The sequence below is a fragment of the Terrapene carolina genome, unplaced genomic scaffold, assembly GCF_002925995.2.
Source record: "Terrapene carolina triunguis isolate 2854851 unplaced genomic scaffold, T_m_triunguis-2.0 Scaffold84, whole genome shotgun sequence".
NCBI classification, from domain to species: Eukaryota; Metazoa; Chordata; order Testudines; family Emydidae; genus Terrapene; species Terrapene triunguis.
Genome location: NW_020664435.1, coordinates 17412888 through 17429519, shown reverse-complemented (window position 1 = coordinate 17429519; position 16632 = coordinate 17412888).

Genomic DNA, 16632 nt, shown 5'->3' with positions numbered 1-16632 from the left:
AAGAATCTGAAGTGCCTTCCAAAATGTGAGAGGGACAAGGTGTGGAACATGCTTTCAGAAGTCTTAAAAGAGCAACACTCCAATGTGGAAACTACAGAATCCGAACCACCAAAAAAGAAAATCAACCTTCTGCTGGTGGCATCTGACTCAGATGATGAAAACGAACATGCATCGGTCCACACTGCTTTAGATTGTTATCGAGCAGAAGCGTGTCCTCTGGAATGGTGGTTGAAGCATGAAGGGACATATGAATCTTTAGGGCATTTAGCACATAAATATCTTGTGACGCTAGCTACAACAGTGCCATGTGAATGCCTATTCTCACTTTCGGGTGACATTGTAAACAAGAAGCGGGCAGCATTATGTAAACAATGTATAATGTAATATGTAAACAAACTTGTTCGAGCGATTTATTGAACAAAAAGCATGACTGAGTGGACTTGTAGGCTCTAAAGTTTTACATTGATTTATTTTTGAGTGTAGGGTTGTTGGTTTTTTACACAATTCTACATTTGTAAATTCAACATTCATGATAAAGAGATTGCACTACAGTACTTGCAATGGGGGAATTGAAAAATACTATTTCTTTTGTTTTTTACAATGCAAATATTTGTAATCAAAAATAAATATAAACTGAGCACTGTACACTTTGTATTCTGTGTTGTAAGTGAAATCAGTATATTTGAAAATGTAGAAAACATCCAAAAATATTTAAATAAATGGTACTCTATTATTGATTCATCGTGCGACTGCCCTAATATGTATGTACATATGCCTGCATTTTAAATCTAGCCATATTCGGATATATTTATTTAGTATAACTGGTTCTTCGCATTTTTTGTTTACATAAAAATAGAGATTATGAAGTTTGACTTGTTTGGTAATTTGAGAATTATGTACTTATTTATGAAGAGAGAACGGTTTCCACTGTTAGGGTGAATTACCCATTTTTTCCCCAGGAGGCACTACCATTAGAGTAGCAGTTCAAGTAATCCAGATCACCAGTGGAAGGTGTCTTGAGTTCAGCAGAGAGATCCACGTTGGCAGAAGGACCCAGTACCTCAAAAGGCAAAGCACACTACATACCTCCTGATTTTGAGCCCTCAGAGGCACCAGGAGGGTTAGAAAAGCAATCAACTTTTGTTAACCTGAAACGAGCATGAGATTGCGCCAGGAATACAACTTAAGTCTTGTCTACACTTAAAATGCTACAGCGGTACAACTGCACCACTGCAGTACTTTGGTGTAGACACCACCTATGCTGATGGAAGGGATTCTCCTGTCAGCATAGGTAATAATCCACCTCCCCGAGAGGTAGTAGCTAGGTCGATGGAATAATTCTTCCGTTCTGTCAGCCCACAGCGGTCTACAGGGGGGCTTAGTTCAGCCAAACTATGGTGCTCTGGAGTGTGGATTATTCTAGTGTAGACCAGGCTTTAGTCATCAGGATGTCACTATAATTAGCACGCTGCAAAAATAAATATCAAGCAGCAATTAACACTGGTAGTACTGCATAAATACAAGCAGTGGATCCAGTTTTAAAACTAGTGGGAAAAGTTGTTGTTCTGGATTAATAAAATGGAGGGGAGGAGACTGAGAATGATCAAGGAAAAGAGAAGACACATTAGATTACACGTGAATCCAAATTACTCTAATTAGCTCTAGTCACATAGGTCATTACTGTTTTGCCTAGGCTCACTTTTCCCCCTAGAACTCAGACACATTAGTCCTTTTCCCAATCAATTTTGGGCAATGATTTTCATTTTGACCCTTATTTTGCCACAACCGTATTTCGTATTTCTAAAATGAACATTCTGCCAACTCCATATCACCAAATGTCTGCTGCTTATTCACAGAATTGTTCTCCTTGATTAATTTTATACATGAGCAATGCAGTCTTTCCATTCCAGCACTTTTCCCAAAGCACATATGTGAAGAGAGCAGGGATAATGGAGATGTTCCCAAATATGAGTATTCTAGATTGGAAAAAGCGGTAGAATTGTGAGAAAGTTTTGAGGTGATTTACCACACAGCCTGTGTTTTGGTAGCCCAGTAAAATGATATACCAAAGTAAACTTCTTCTACATTAGACATAGATAAGCTTTGTCAACATAGGGGGACAGCTATATTATTTAAAAAAAAAAACACACACACACACACCATTCGGTTGGCAAATCCTTAAATTTCTCAGTATTTCCTTTTGCTCTTTGCACTAAGTTGACAGAACTTACCATTAGCCCCTCAAAGTGAAGGGGGAGAGGAGGAGATAAGCACTGCCATGCTATCTACTGGTACTTAAATGACAACAGATTTTCCTCAAGAAGATGGTTAAACAACCCCCTTATAGCTTTCATGGTACCTTTCTAACAACTTCTTCACAAGTTTAGAGACTGAGGCTTACTCACCTGACTCTGTTCTCACCAATACAAAAAGCATTTCCAAACATTAAAAATCGTCTCTCTATATAGGCAAGAGTCTGCTACCAATACATTTGAAAACTGATCTCTTCCTTCTCATGAACTACAACTATTTTTAAAAAAAGAGCTATACTGCACAGAAATCATTTATAGCTTGTTACGGTCTTCCATTCAAATTTTAATAAAAACAGAATCTATACACTTGGGGACATGATATTTAATATCATGTACAGGTAATTCAGTGATCTATTCCAGAAACCATCAGGAACAATGTGGATAAAGTCCTAGACAAGCAAATTACAATCCCACATTTCTCACTATCCACTTCATACTAATTTCAATGAGGCACAAAACACCAACTCTTGAGGACAGGAAATAAAACCCCTTAGTGGCACAAGAGAGTGGTAAATTGTTATCTTGACTATAGGAACTTGAAGCCAGATTTAACATTCATGTATTTTACAAAAAGTTCCTGAGGTGCAATAGGAAACCCTGCTCACTTTAGGGAGTACACAGGAGCTCTCCCTGAACCCTTTAAAAAGAAATTATATAAATACATACCTTGCAACCTGAAGTTGCATTAATTACTAGTCGCTCTAAAAGAGCTCATCTTTTTGATTTGGACAAGTCAGATACACTTTTACACAAGAGGATGAAGGGAGGTTGTCACCTTCTAGCAGCCTGTAATGCAGCCATCACAAAGTCTATGACAGCTAAGTGAATCTTTCAGGAATAGTCACATTATAAAAATTATGATATTGGTAAAGTTTGCTAGAACAGGAAGCCTTTTTAGGTTCAAAAGCATGTGTAAGTTAGTCATATTCCATTTTCTAGCTTCTCTTGTTTTTCCTTTAATAGCTGTATTGGTTCTCAACATTTCCTCCCCCCACTCCATACCATACTCTCAGCATAAGCATGAATTTGTAGGCAATTTGATTGTCAACTTTGAATTGCCTAATATTTCTAACACAAACACAAAGCTCCTTACCACTGTTTCGTGCTTAAGAATTCAGAGCCCTACATTTGTGTAACAAACACTGGGATTTTTGACACTGTGGTGAACATTTTAATGCAAGACTTGAGAACAGAACTGTTCATTACGGCAACACAGCACTTATTTATTCAATTATTTGAAAAATAATGCAATGTATTAAAGATCCAAATTCTCAGCTTACCATTAGTAAGCATAACATGCGTGATCACTACAACTGTGTGCAATATCCTTGACCAGGGATTAAAAGTCAAACTGGGCCAAGGAATGATACTGTGGCCCAGATCAGTACAACAACACTATTTGGTTAAGGAATTATTGTTGCAAACCACTGAAGACACTAAAAATCCAGGATTTCTCCTTTTTCATCAATAAACAGCATGCCTTTATATTCCTGAAAATCATGAGATAGGTGACAGGTTCTACCACCCTTAGGCCAGGTCTACATTACCACTTTTGTCAGTATAACTTATGTCACTCAGGGGTGTGAAAAGAACATCCCCAAGCGACATAAGTTACACCAGCAGAAGCACCGGTGCTATCAGAGCTTCTCCCGCCGACATAGCTACCGCAGCTTGTGGAGGTGGTTTTATTCTGTCAATGGGAGAGCTCTTTCTCGCCGGCACAGAGTGGCTACACGAGCGATCTTACAGTGGCGCAGCTGCATCGGGACAGCTTTGCCGCTGTAAGTTCACTAGTGTAGACAGGGCCTCACTCACACTGAATAGTACCTTACTCCTCAATCATATTGATTTCATTGCAACTCCTTAAAAAGAGTTAAGGATGGCAAAATCTGGTACTTTATAGTGTTATCACCTAATTAACATCTTGTCCATATGCCCCAGTTTGATTCAGAGGCTAGCTTGACTGCTAAAGATAGACAATAGAAATTATTGGTTTCTAAGAGCAGAAATGAATTCCAATCAAAGGGTATAAAAATAGCTAGTATTAGTAGTTTGTGAGGTAGGAGCTAAATTCAGCCTGCATCTAAAGTAGAGGTAAAGGGAAACAGCAAGATAGTAAGAATTGATCCAGTTTTATTTAAATACTTTCCCTCCCAACGTCTGAATTTAACATTTATACATTACACCATACCACTAAAAAAAGGTTAAATATGCACTCCATTTTACCTTCTGAGGTTCCTTCTTCATGTGAAATAAAAAGGTATCTGAATCCTGTGCTGCTTCTAAGTTCATAGACCATTTTTGTTACCACATTCAGGAGGAACTACAATGGTTCAATTAAGTGAAGGGGAGACAAGCATAAATTTCTCTACTTAACTTCCTTGGACACAGCTTCACGAACACAGATGAACTGTGAATACTGTTCACACCTCTGTCAATACAAGATAAAATAAAAAATAATAAAAAAAAAATTAATGGAGATATCCTATCTCCTAGAACTGGAAGGGACCTTGAAAGGTCATCGAGTCCAGCCCCATGCCTTCACTAGCAGGACCAAGTACTGATTTTGCCCCAGATCCCTAAGTGGCCCCCTCAAGGATTGAACTCACAACCCTGGGTTTAGCAGGCCAATGCTCAAACCACTGAGCTATCCCTCCCCCCCCAATAATAAGTTCTAGACCATCTTTGATTTATAAATACTGTTAGTGCTGTATAAACATTTATGTATGAATACATTAGTAGGCTTGAGTTAAACAGATTTTAAACTAAAATAGCTAAGAAAATACTCTATTTACTTACAAGAGCTAAGTTGCAGGAAAAAGAGTCCCTGAATAGTTGATAAATGCTGCTCCCCGTGTGCTTCAAAGTGATACTGTTATCTGTTGCAAACAGAAGAAACAGCACCTAGAACTCAGACCTTGGCGCACAAAAAGCTTTTCAGTTTTTTTAAGTTGTCTTAACCTTTGAAGGACATTGGATGTAACAGTAGTGTTCCCATATTAAAAGAACACTGGCAATATTTTTTACAAGGTAGTTGTTTCTTTTTTGTATAGGCCACAAAGAAACACGAGTCACTAAAAAATGTTTTGTACTTCAGACAATGCAAGCTATGTTCCAAAATATTAAAATAATTTGGTTAAAAAAAAAAGTTAGTTGTATTTACAATGTCCACTGAAAGGACATTTTGGGAATAACAAATTCCTTCTCAGACTTATACAGTCTGTAAGGTATGTTATCTGTATCTAAATGCCTACTCCAAGGAAGATAGTAGAATTCATTATAAGATATGCCATCCTTTATTATCAGAGGAAACTACTCAAGCAAAAATGAGTTGCTACACCTAAATGGTAAAGGAGATTCTAAATTATCTCATCAGTAGTGTGTACTCCCAAATTACTGTAAGGACTGGTGAAGTGCCCAACTTTCAGTCTTGTGCTTACATCCTCTCCCCCTCGCCACACCCCTCAAATCCCTAATCCCAGCTCAGAATGTTTGATGTTGCATCCTAATCATATGACCCATTTTCTCCCTTGATGTTTACTGTATTGTGGCTTTCTGTTAAATTAACACTAGGAAGGAAGCATTACTAAGAAGTAGTTACTAGAAAAGTTCTGTTTGTATACAAAAAAACCAACAAAACAAAAACTACCTTTACAAGAGACACTTCCACTGCCCAAGGTCTATATTAATAAAGCATAACTATTGTGCCTTCTGAGATTCACTGATGTTTGAAAATATCTGTAGCTCTTCAATAATTCAAATCTCCTTTCCGCTCCACATGTCCAGAAGAGATAATTTTCATATTAAAACAGAATTAAAATCTGAAATGCTCCAACAGTTTCCTTATATTGGAAGTATTTCAAAACCATGTTTTATTAGGTCAGTTTAAAACTAAAAAGCTAAGCTAACTTTTAAAGTTTTGAATGCCAAATAATACCCTACCAGTTCTCTTTTTAAACTGAAAACAGAAGAAGTCAAAATGAAGAAAGTGGGGTTTTTTGCATTACTATGACATAGGAGTTAGAGTTTCATTTAACTCTCAATTGTTTGTGTTACTCGAAATGGTTTTAAGTTATTTTAAAAGTGCAAATTTTTAAAATAAATTAATTACAGAACACTTGTTAGGTTTAAGGAATTTTATACTATGCTGTAAGTGAAATTCTCCAGTAGGGAAATTATAGTTTCTACTTTCCGTATTTTGAAATAAAAATAATTAAGTGGTTTTGTGTTAAAATGGGACTTGCTGTAAGGTTCCCTAAAGGCTTCCTGTTTTGTGTAATAATCTTAAGTGCCACAATTAATTTTTTACAAGGTGAAGCTGTTTTTTATGGACAATCCATCATCAGGATGAAGTTAATGCCTTGGTGAAGCACAAACAACAGGAAGCCCTAAGAGACAGCATGGTTTTAGCATTGAAGTGAATTAATTAGTATTGTGCACTGCTTCAAACCATACTGTGCTGTTTTAATTAAAAGGTTAACTTCTAGCTTTAGAGGGAAAAAAAGCCACCTTACCTCTTATGCAGAATGAATGTATGTCCACAAAAAACAAAGGAAGCTAGTAAGAATATACAAAAATGCCTTCACTAGTGTAGCTGTTTTGCTGTTCAGCCAATATTACTTTTGTTTTAATTTCTCTGCCATGCTTTCCATGAAGCATTTTTTCAGGGGGTCAAATAGGGAGGAAAATGTCTTCCTCTCGCTAGGTCCTGTCCTCCACAACAGTGGCCATTTAGTTTCCTCTCTTTGTAGTACCCATTCGTGCCTTCACTCACCGTCTCAATCCATAAAATGTAATAGGATTAAAAGATTGTCTACTTTTCACATGCTACCTTGGAGGCTCCGCCTTTGATAGACTGTTAATATGAGTAAGGCTGCGAGTCTGTCACAGAGGTCACGGATTCCATGACTGTCCATGACCTCTGACTTCTGCAGCTGCCGATGCTAGCTCAGGGCTAGGAGTTAGGGTCTCGGATGGTGCTTACCTCAGGGTGGGGGGGCTCCTCGGCTCCCACTGCAGCTCCTAAGCAGAGGGGCCAGGGGGCTCCATGCGCTGCAGTTCCCGGCCAATGGGAGCTGCGCAGCCAGCACTTGTGGCAGGAGCAGCACACAGAGCCTCCGGCCCCTCTGCCGCCTAGGAGCTGCAGGGACATGCGGGTAGAGAGCCTGCCCACCCCCCCGCAACAGCGCCCGCAATAGGCTGTGACCCAGATCTTAACACTTGCCTCCTTGTAATATTCATTTGCAATCCAAGGCACATTTTTGGTCACTCTTTCCAGTTGTAATGCCTCAGGCAATCAAGTGCACATTAGTTAACATGGTGATGAATGGGAAGAAATGCCTGTAAAAGACCAAAACTAAACACAGCAACTTTACCAGACTTTAAGAATGCCTACTTATTTTTATGCCTTTGGTTCTGACTGCAATTCTAATTAAGGAAGATACTGCACACCAGATTTTTAAAAAATGCAAGAAAAAAAAAAAAAAACTCAGTTCTAGTAGAGCAGCATCCAGGACATTAACATGACATGAAATGAAAGTTTACTGTAATTGACAGAGTACACCCAGAATATTTCACTGGTTTTTAATGTTGCACAGTAGATGTTTAAGTTTGTTGTTTTTTAAGTCACACACAACCAGGCCAATTAGACATGAGGCAATTCTCCAAAAAGGGTCAAATTTCTGGAGTTTAATGTGCACACCCTAACACACCCACATCATATCATTTGAGAGTTTAATTTTATGTACATTTTGTTCAGGTCTGATGTGGGGCTGTCAAGTGGTGCTATAAGCCTGTAGGGGAGGTGAAACAATGGTACCCAAAATGAGAAAATGTCATTTTTTGCACAGTTCCAGAAATACTGCAACATGGCTATGACTACAGTTTTTACTGTTTAAGTTAATTTCAACACCTTAATGTGACATTTATTGGTGAAAGCTACCAAAATGACAATGTGTTAAAAGATTTTTATTGATTTTGCGTGGGCAAGTATTTTTTCCAGAAATTATTACGCTGTTTAGCACATGGCAAAAATGGCAAATATCAACATTTTGCGATACACCAATATGAAGTGTTTTCACATCACATATTCTTAATTGTCAAAGTATCTCATGAGACTAATAATTTTCTATATTTTCAGTTGAAATTTGCTGACCAGATCAGTCTCATGATGAAGGTTGTGCAACAGTAGTAGACTGCATGCCCATCGTTTGTTCTGCATAATGGGTAGATACAAAAGTATATGAATTCTTAATGTAATGCTCTTCAATTTATAAGCTGTTGTACATACAAATGTAGCATCTAGTCTGCCTGGTAGAACATTTTAATTTGTAATTGCCTATGCCTGCAGTACTAGCCTTTGAAATATTTTAAAATTAGGTTTTTAATTCAGTGACTCTTATGCACAGGTCAGTATTAGTGTCAAAGATGACAATACACAGCTTCATATTATGAATGTTCAAAAGCTATGAAAGAAAGAAATGGCCCAAAAAATAATGAAGACAAAGTCCACAAACAAGTCCTTGCCTCTGCACAGAAGAGGGATGAAGTGCATGTTACTACTCTTACCAACCACGTCATCAACAATATGACAAATTCATCTCACCCTGAGTCACATCCAGAGGTTCTTATCAACCTATTTACTGGACTGCTTGTGACATCAGATGAACAAGAGTCTCAACTGAAAAGAGCAGATGTTGGTGAAAAACAAAATGAAGAGATTTGCAAGAGGTGCACTTGATTCTGATGGGGGAGACAGCTTCCTCAGTCGTCAAGAAATCTGGCATTAAAACATCTGCTGAAGACTTCACAGAAGATAGCCACAGAAGCTATCAGTCCAGAAATTGTTTTCTGCAGAGCCCTGTCCTTAGCAAGATGCAGAAAAGATGCTTCAAAGGCAACTATTCTTAGTTACCCAAATAGGACTTGTGCCTATGTCCCTCTTCCATGCTGATGGATCAATGAGAAGAATAGACAAGGTTGAATTAGGGTATTAGCTGGAAGCTCAAACTGAAATAATCCATGAGCTACCAGCATGCAACAAAGAAACTATAGTGTACATCAGAGATGCCATGGTAGTTATACAAATGATGACTGGAGACTTAATTCCTCATATTTGATTAGTTGGCTGCTGAGTACTTGAGGCAGGTCCTAAAAGGATTTGACAAAGCTAATTCTGTAATCAAAGTATTTGACAGGTATGACAACAGTAACTCTCTGAAAACTGCAAGACAGCGCCAGGCAGCTCTAAGGCTGAATCCAAGATATGCCAAGTGATTGGTGAACACCAGAGCCTGTGTCTCCATGGCAAATGTTGCTAAAGTTGGCATCTAACAAGCACTTACTTGTATAATTCCTCTGAATGCATGGTTCAAAATGCAGCGAGTGTAGGAGCACACCCAACACAAACACTCCTCCTTGTTGGAGACTTTTCTAGTGGCGAAATAGCAAAGTCCATTACCAGTAGAGGTTTTGAATAAGCCTAAGATTTGTACAATACTCAAGAAGAAGTAGACACAAAGAAGCTTCTGCATGTTATCTGTGCCAATATGTTTTTGGGCCTCTTGCTGTCAAAAACCATAGTAGTTAAATCACCCGGTACAAATGTTTGGTCCTTGCTGTTCACTACTTTCCAAAAATGGCACACACAGGTAACATGTGGATTGAAACAAGCACCATTCCCAGCGCAACTGATAAGTGTCGCTTCAGACATGCAACACGATTTCTGCAAAATGCTGTACACACATTAACAGAATGTGACTGTCATCCCTATCTGGTATTGGGAAAACAATGTTTAATGCTGTCAAACAAAGAGAACTTACCACTCAGAGATCTTGCCAAATTGGTAGAGAGTGATGGACAAGCTGCAAATTTCTGCAACAAAGAAGTCGGTACCAGTACTGTATGACCAGAGCAAGAAAGAAAAGGGGACTCAGAGACCCAAATTGCTTGCACACTAGTCTAGCCATCAAAAAGGATGTCAGTGGCCAAACTTCCACCACATGAGGACAGTTTTGAAGAGCATGTCAAAAGATCATCTTGGCAAACAAAGATTTGGATATCTTCGCACATAGGTAAACCAGGTATTGAATCACCATTACAATACAGATGAAAAACACGAATGATGAACTATTTCCTATATTCAAAGGACCGATGGCATCTGAGCTTCTATAAGACTTTGTGCCTGAACCATTAAGGGTTGCTGACAATCAAGTGTCTATAGTCAGAACAATCCTCCTTGCGCAGAACTGGGTACACGCCAACACAATGAAGACTGTGTTAACCCACACACTCTGGACAGAGATCATAATGATGAACAAGACTATGGTAATGACGTTGACTACAAGTGTCACCAGTGCAATTACATTTCAATGATACCTGTACAAATGTATTGTTAGATTTTGCTTTACCCTTTAGATTGTTATTGCATTGCTTTGAAATCATGAAGAAATCTGGTTTGATGTCTTGAGAGAATACATCGTTTAATGACTAACAGCAATGAATGCAAATATTTCAAAGTAGCCATTTTAACATGTTGATGGGGTCACTGTTTATCCCCGTTTCTACAGTAATGGCATCACTTTACAGCTCCACATCATACTGGATCTTAAAGTAGACATAATAAGCTTTCAAATGATGTATGACGTGTGTGCGCATACAGAGAGGGTACATTAAGTTGACCAAATCGGTGATGTCTGCCACTCGCCTAAATGCCAGTAGTCAGATTATCTTGGGCAGTGATCACATCAGAATTCATTAGATAAACTTTGTCTAGGTGTAACCTTGTTTAGGTGGAAGACTTCCAAGAAAAATCCAGATGCTGCAGGAAGTGCTGTTGCCGATTCTGTGGGTGAGTCTTCTTTCTAAGTGAGCACAAACAGTGCCCCAGTATGATAATAAAAGGTAACATTGATCAAAGTGGAGTCAGATGAAATGTAAAACTGATGCTGACCACTTCTAACCATATATCCAAATGGCGCCCTTTACAAGAATAAAGGTGTGTCATAGGGCAGCCGCACCTGGGGCATCCCTCTTCAGAAGGCTGCAGCACAAGTATGCCTGCTTTGGCTTCCCCTTCTATGGACCATGCAAAGGAACATTGTTATCAGACTGAGTGAGAGACTAAGACCACCTCTGGGCTTAATTTATTCACATGCACCATTGTAGTACTTCCCCAAAAATCTTGGAGCAAAAAACCATTTTCAACAAACCCTCAGCAGGATTTCCCATTCCCCTCTCCAAAGAGATCAGCAGCAAGTCATCCACTCAAAAGTCAATAGCAGCACTTTCTCAGTTCCTTTGACCCCTGATTCAGAGGTCCCCTCTCCAGACCTCCCTGCCTGAGAGCAACCAAGCTTCCCACACCCCTTCACTCAGTTCTTTGCCCTGAGGGCTCCCTCTCTTGCCATGTCCACTTTCTCCAGGCCTCTTTGTCTGGGAGTCCTAATCCTACTCAGGGGATCCACCCTTACACAAACTTTTTCATTCTGGTTACTGTCCCCTGTCCAAGCTGAATTGTCCCCTTTTTCCTAGGGGCCACTGCCCAAGCCTTCTGCTCATCAAGCGTCCCCAGCTTTGATCAGTTCCCATGAACAACTAACTTTGTTCTAGTTCCCTCTACTGGATCTCCTGAAGTTCAGTCCTAAGGAACACCTTTCTTGCTGCTTCCTGTCTCTGAGTCTCAGGCAGCTCTCTCCTGCACCTCTGATTCCTGACAGCTCTGACCTTCTAATCCCCCTCTCTCAAGGCCCAGGTGCCTTCCTTTAAGCCTAACCAGGGATCCTCTGACCAGCCACAAATACACAGGTCTCTTCCCTCTTAAAGGGCTAATGTCACCTTGTGACAAGGTATCAGCCAGCAGCTAGTTCTAGCTTGATACTAGTGAAACTCCATCAGATGGAGCAGAGCCTCAGCTAGTGTAAGTTGTCATAGCTCTATTGACATCAAAGATTTGCCCTTGTGTGTTTAAAAATTGCAGAATATAATCATACCTTGGCTTGTCAACAAAGACATCAAATGGAATAATGTAAGAGATACCCATAAGATTGCTTACAGTAGCTTTACAAGTGACTATACAATGAAGACTAACTTCCATAAATAAGTCTTTTCATTTTACTGATACCATGAAATTGCCTTAGTTATTATTCCTAGTAAAAAAAACTAGATTAAGATGAAATTAAAATTGAGAGTACATAGCAATACTTTAGGCTAAAATGCATTACAGGGGATATTGCAATTATCTCAAAACCAAGCATTATAAAACCCAGGAAATTCATAGTTGAAGTTAAACAAAGGAATTTCAAAACATGTTAAGGTATGCATAATTAAGGCATCATAGCAGTTTTAACTCTGCCCTATAATGACAATACGCAATAGCGAAATGATTATTATGACATTTCAGTGCTTGTGGTCCCAGATTAGATAAAACTGATTTTAAGAACAGATTTCCCTCCCCATGCAAACTGCATCACTTCAAGGCAGAAAACCCTAAACAGAAAGCTTCATATTTGTCCCTTTATGACACATCTGCTTGAACAGAGGCAGCCGATCCAGTCCAAATTGATCACATTTAATAAACTCACCAGCAAATGGGGGAAATTGACCTTATGCCCTCTCACTTGTTTATTATATATAAAGAAAGCCTAAAGGGATGGGGTTGGGGAGGAGGATGCTCCTCCACTTTCTAATTAAAAATAAAAGTAATTTAAATCTTGTTCACACTGTAAGGCTATGGTCAACTGGAACATTAGCCACTCTGAAACCTCGCCAAATAATAACATGACAAGAAATTGAAGCACTTGAGAAGCAAGGAATTGTTAGACAGTTACAAAATGCTATTTGGTGATAGTTTGTCAATGTCTCTTTAGTTCCAATACCTAATACCTGTTGAAAGGAGGTTTTTAAATGATTCAGCATTCCACTCCTTCAATTCAGGTGACAGCTCACAGTAAACCTCCATAAGAGCCTTTCGCAGAGGGGGCCTCGCTCCAGCAAAACCAGGAAAGACCAGAGATGACATCCCTAATATTTCTAAAGTAAGATAGTCTACACACAAAAGTTGTGCCAATTTCACTAAATCAGGCTACCAAGAAAAAGACAGACTCCAATTACCCATACAAGAGAACACTATGCACACACACTATACAAAAACAAAGTTGCATACAAAGAAAATTCCATACAAAGATCTTGGAAGAAAAAAAAAAAAAGGCAGGTAAAATACAGAGCTTAAATTTTAATGTCACTGAAGTCCAGACTACATCATTATATTGATAAACATTTAAGTTAGTTTGCCCACAAACAGCTAGTGCATACCTGTTACCCTTTACTGAAGTCTTTAAAATGGCTTTACACCTATCTCCACATCCTTGCCTAGGGAAAAAAAAGTATGTAAACTTTAAAAAGAATCTTTCTGATATTATATAAATTTAAGGCAGAAACAGTGGATTATGAGGTTTAAAAAACACAGATCACTACCCAATCACTGTCATTCTACAATGCTGGTCTAGAGTCACCAGTTACATCTTGATTATTTTGGCAATCCCTGCTTAAAACAGTTCAGTCTTTTACATAGGTTTGTACATCACTGAGCACAAGGGAGCCCTGATTTTAATTATAGCCTGTGGACACCACCATAATACTAATAATAAACAAGTGCAATGGCATTAACAAGTCAAAAACCACAATTTAGCTGAGCAGTTGAGACAGTATCAGATTACAATATGCTAAGAAATAATTTTCCAATACACAGCACCAGGAGAATCAAGTCAAATTTACTTTTCACCCACATCCTCATGTATTGGAAACAGTATTTTATATAATATCACTTAATCATTGTAAATTACTTTATGCTCATTGGTTGAGCCAGTTTTCCAAATTTAAGGGGTAAAAACAGAAGCAATAATAATTTGGACCCTGCTGTCTAGATTCCAATAAAATGCTAGAACCAGCATGTACAGTATAAAGATTTATATGATGGTATCATGGTACTTCATACTGATACAATTTGATAATATCTTGTTTAAATTTTATGCATATTACTTCTGGAAGATAGAGTGCTTGACAACTAATGCCAATCTCTGAATTATACTCCTTCCAGTGCACAGCGATTCACACGTTACCTGCATAAACTCCCACAGCACACAAACGTATTTTGGGCCCAATCTTGTGGTCTTGAGACTGACAAAATTCCACATTGACTCCAATGGGTGTTATCTTGTATAAAGATCAATCCATTAATTATGGTCAGCTGATCAATTAATTTAAATTGTAAATTGTTCAGGGCAAGAGCAGTGTCTTCATGTTTTTGTAGAGTGTCTAGTGTAATCCTGATAGGTGCCTGAGTTCTAGTGTACTTAATACATCCAGCAATTTTAACATTCAACTCTCAATTAAAAATTTCGATTTCATTTTAAAAGCTTAAGTATCAAGTGTGCTCCCAATACCGTAACTTTTAAAGAAAAGCTCTGCTTTAAAATTATTGTTTTTCCTGTTATAATTCATGCAAATTCCTCAAAACCATGCATATGCTATTATGGGAGGCATAATTAGTAAATATATTCTATACATTTAGGCCTCATCTTAACTAGGAAAAAGGTGCATTTTTAACATGGTTAACCACCATGTCTACACTACAGCACCTACAGCTGCATAGCTACAGTGCTCTAATGTAGATGCTTCCTGTAATTTATGGTGTTTTTTCCCATTGATGTAGGTAATCCATCTCTCGGAGAGTCAGTAGCTAGGTTGATGGAAGAATTCACCTAAGTTTTAGGTATAGATCAGGCCTAGTACAAAAGTAAAATCATAGTGCGGACAATGTTGTTGTAGCCATGTCGGTCCCAGGATATTAGAGAGACATCTTTTATTGGATCAACTTCTGTTGGTGAGACTCATGGACTCAGACTTTAATGCCAGAAGAGACCATCATAATCATCCAACCTGAACCCCTGCACATTGCAGGCCACAGAACCTCACCCACCCACTCTTGTAATAGACCAATAACTTCTGGTTGAGTTATTGAAATCCTCAAATCATGATTTAAAGACTTCAAGTTACACTAGTTTAAACCTGCAAGTGACCGTGGCTGCAGAGGAAGATGAAAAACTCCAAGGGTCTCTGCCAATCTATAACAGGACTATAACAGGGTTCAAAAAAGAACTAGATAAATTCATGGAGGATAGGTCCATCAATGGCTATTAGCCAGGATGGGCAGGGATGGTGTCCTTAGCCTTTGTTTGCCAGAAGCTGGGAATGGGCAACAGGGGATGGATCACTTGATGATTACCTGTTCTGTTCATTCCCTCTGGGGCACCCGGCATTGGCCACTGTCAGAAGACATGATACTGGGCTAGATGGACCTTTGGTCTGATCCAGTATAGCCATTCTTATGTATGTAATCTGACTATGGGGAAATTCCTTCCCGAGCCCAAATATGGTGATCAGTTACACGGTGAGCACATGAGCAAGACCCAGCAGTCAGACACCTGGGAAAAATTGTCTGTAGTAACTCAGATCCCTCTCTATTGTTCCATCACTGGCCATTGGAGATATTTGCTACTAGCAATTGCAGATCAGTTACATGCCACCGTAAGCAGTCTGATTATAAGATCCTCTCCATAAACTAATCAAGGTCAGTCTCGAAACCAGTTAGGTTTTTTGCCCCCACTTCCTCTCTCTAATAGCGTGGACAACACAGCTGAAATTTTAACATGTGCTAGCAGGTCAAGGAAAACACTAAGCTCTCTCCTAACCCATTAGCCAACATTGTAAAAATATGTTTTTTTCCTAGCGTGGACACTCCTATAGGGTTCAGACCAGTGCTGAATGTTCTTGGCAAGCCACTGAATCAAAGTGTGATTTTTAGTAGACAATTGTGATGCTTCCCAGGGTACCCAGGGTTGTGAGGCACCTCGCTACCACATGCCCTTAGCATGAGGAAGCTTTGTGCCTTCCGTGGGTCATATCCCCAAATCCAATGGCCACGGGCAACACAAACACTCCTCTCTAGGCCTCACCAGCCCCAGTTACTCTACAGGTTAGCAATAGGCACACTCCAACCCCAGAAGGAGATGCTCAGTGTCCAGCCTCTGTTACACTGAACACTCACAGTATTAACCAATTCTTTGCTTCTAAAGAAACAGTACACCCCAATTTACCAGATCCACTTCAGATTATCTCTCCACTTAACACACAACACTTTGATACTTTTATATTGAAATCAAGTATAAGTTTATTTAACAAAGCACAGAGATTCAAGTAACAGCAAGTAGTAGCATTGAAAACACTGGTCTACAATTTTTGAGAAGTCGTCTGCTTCAGAGAT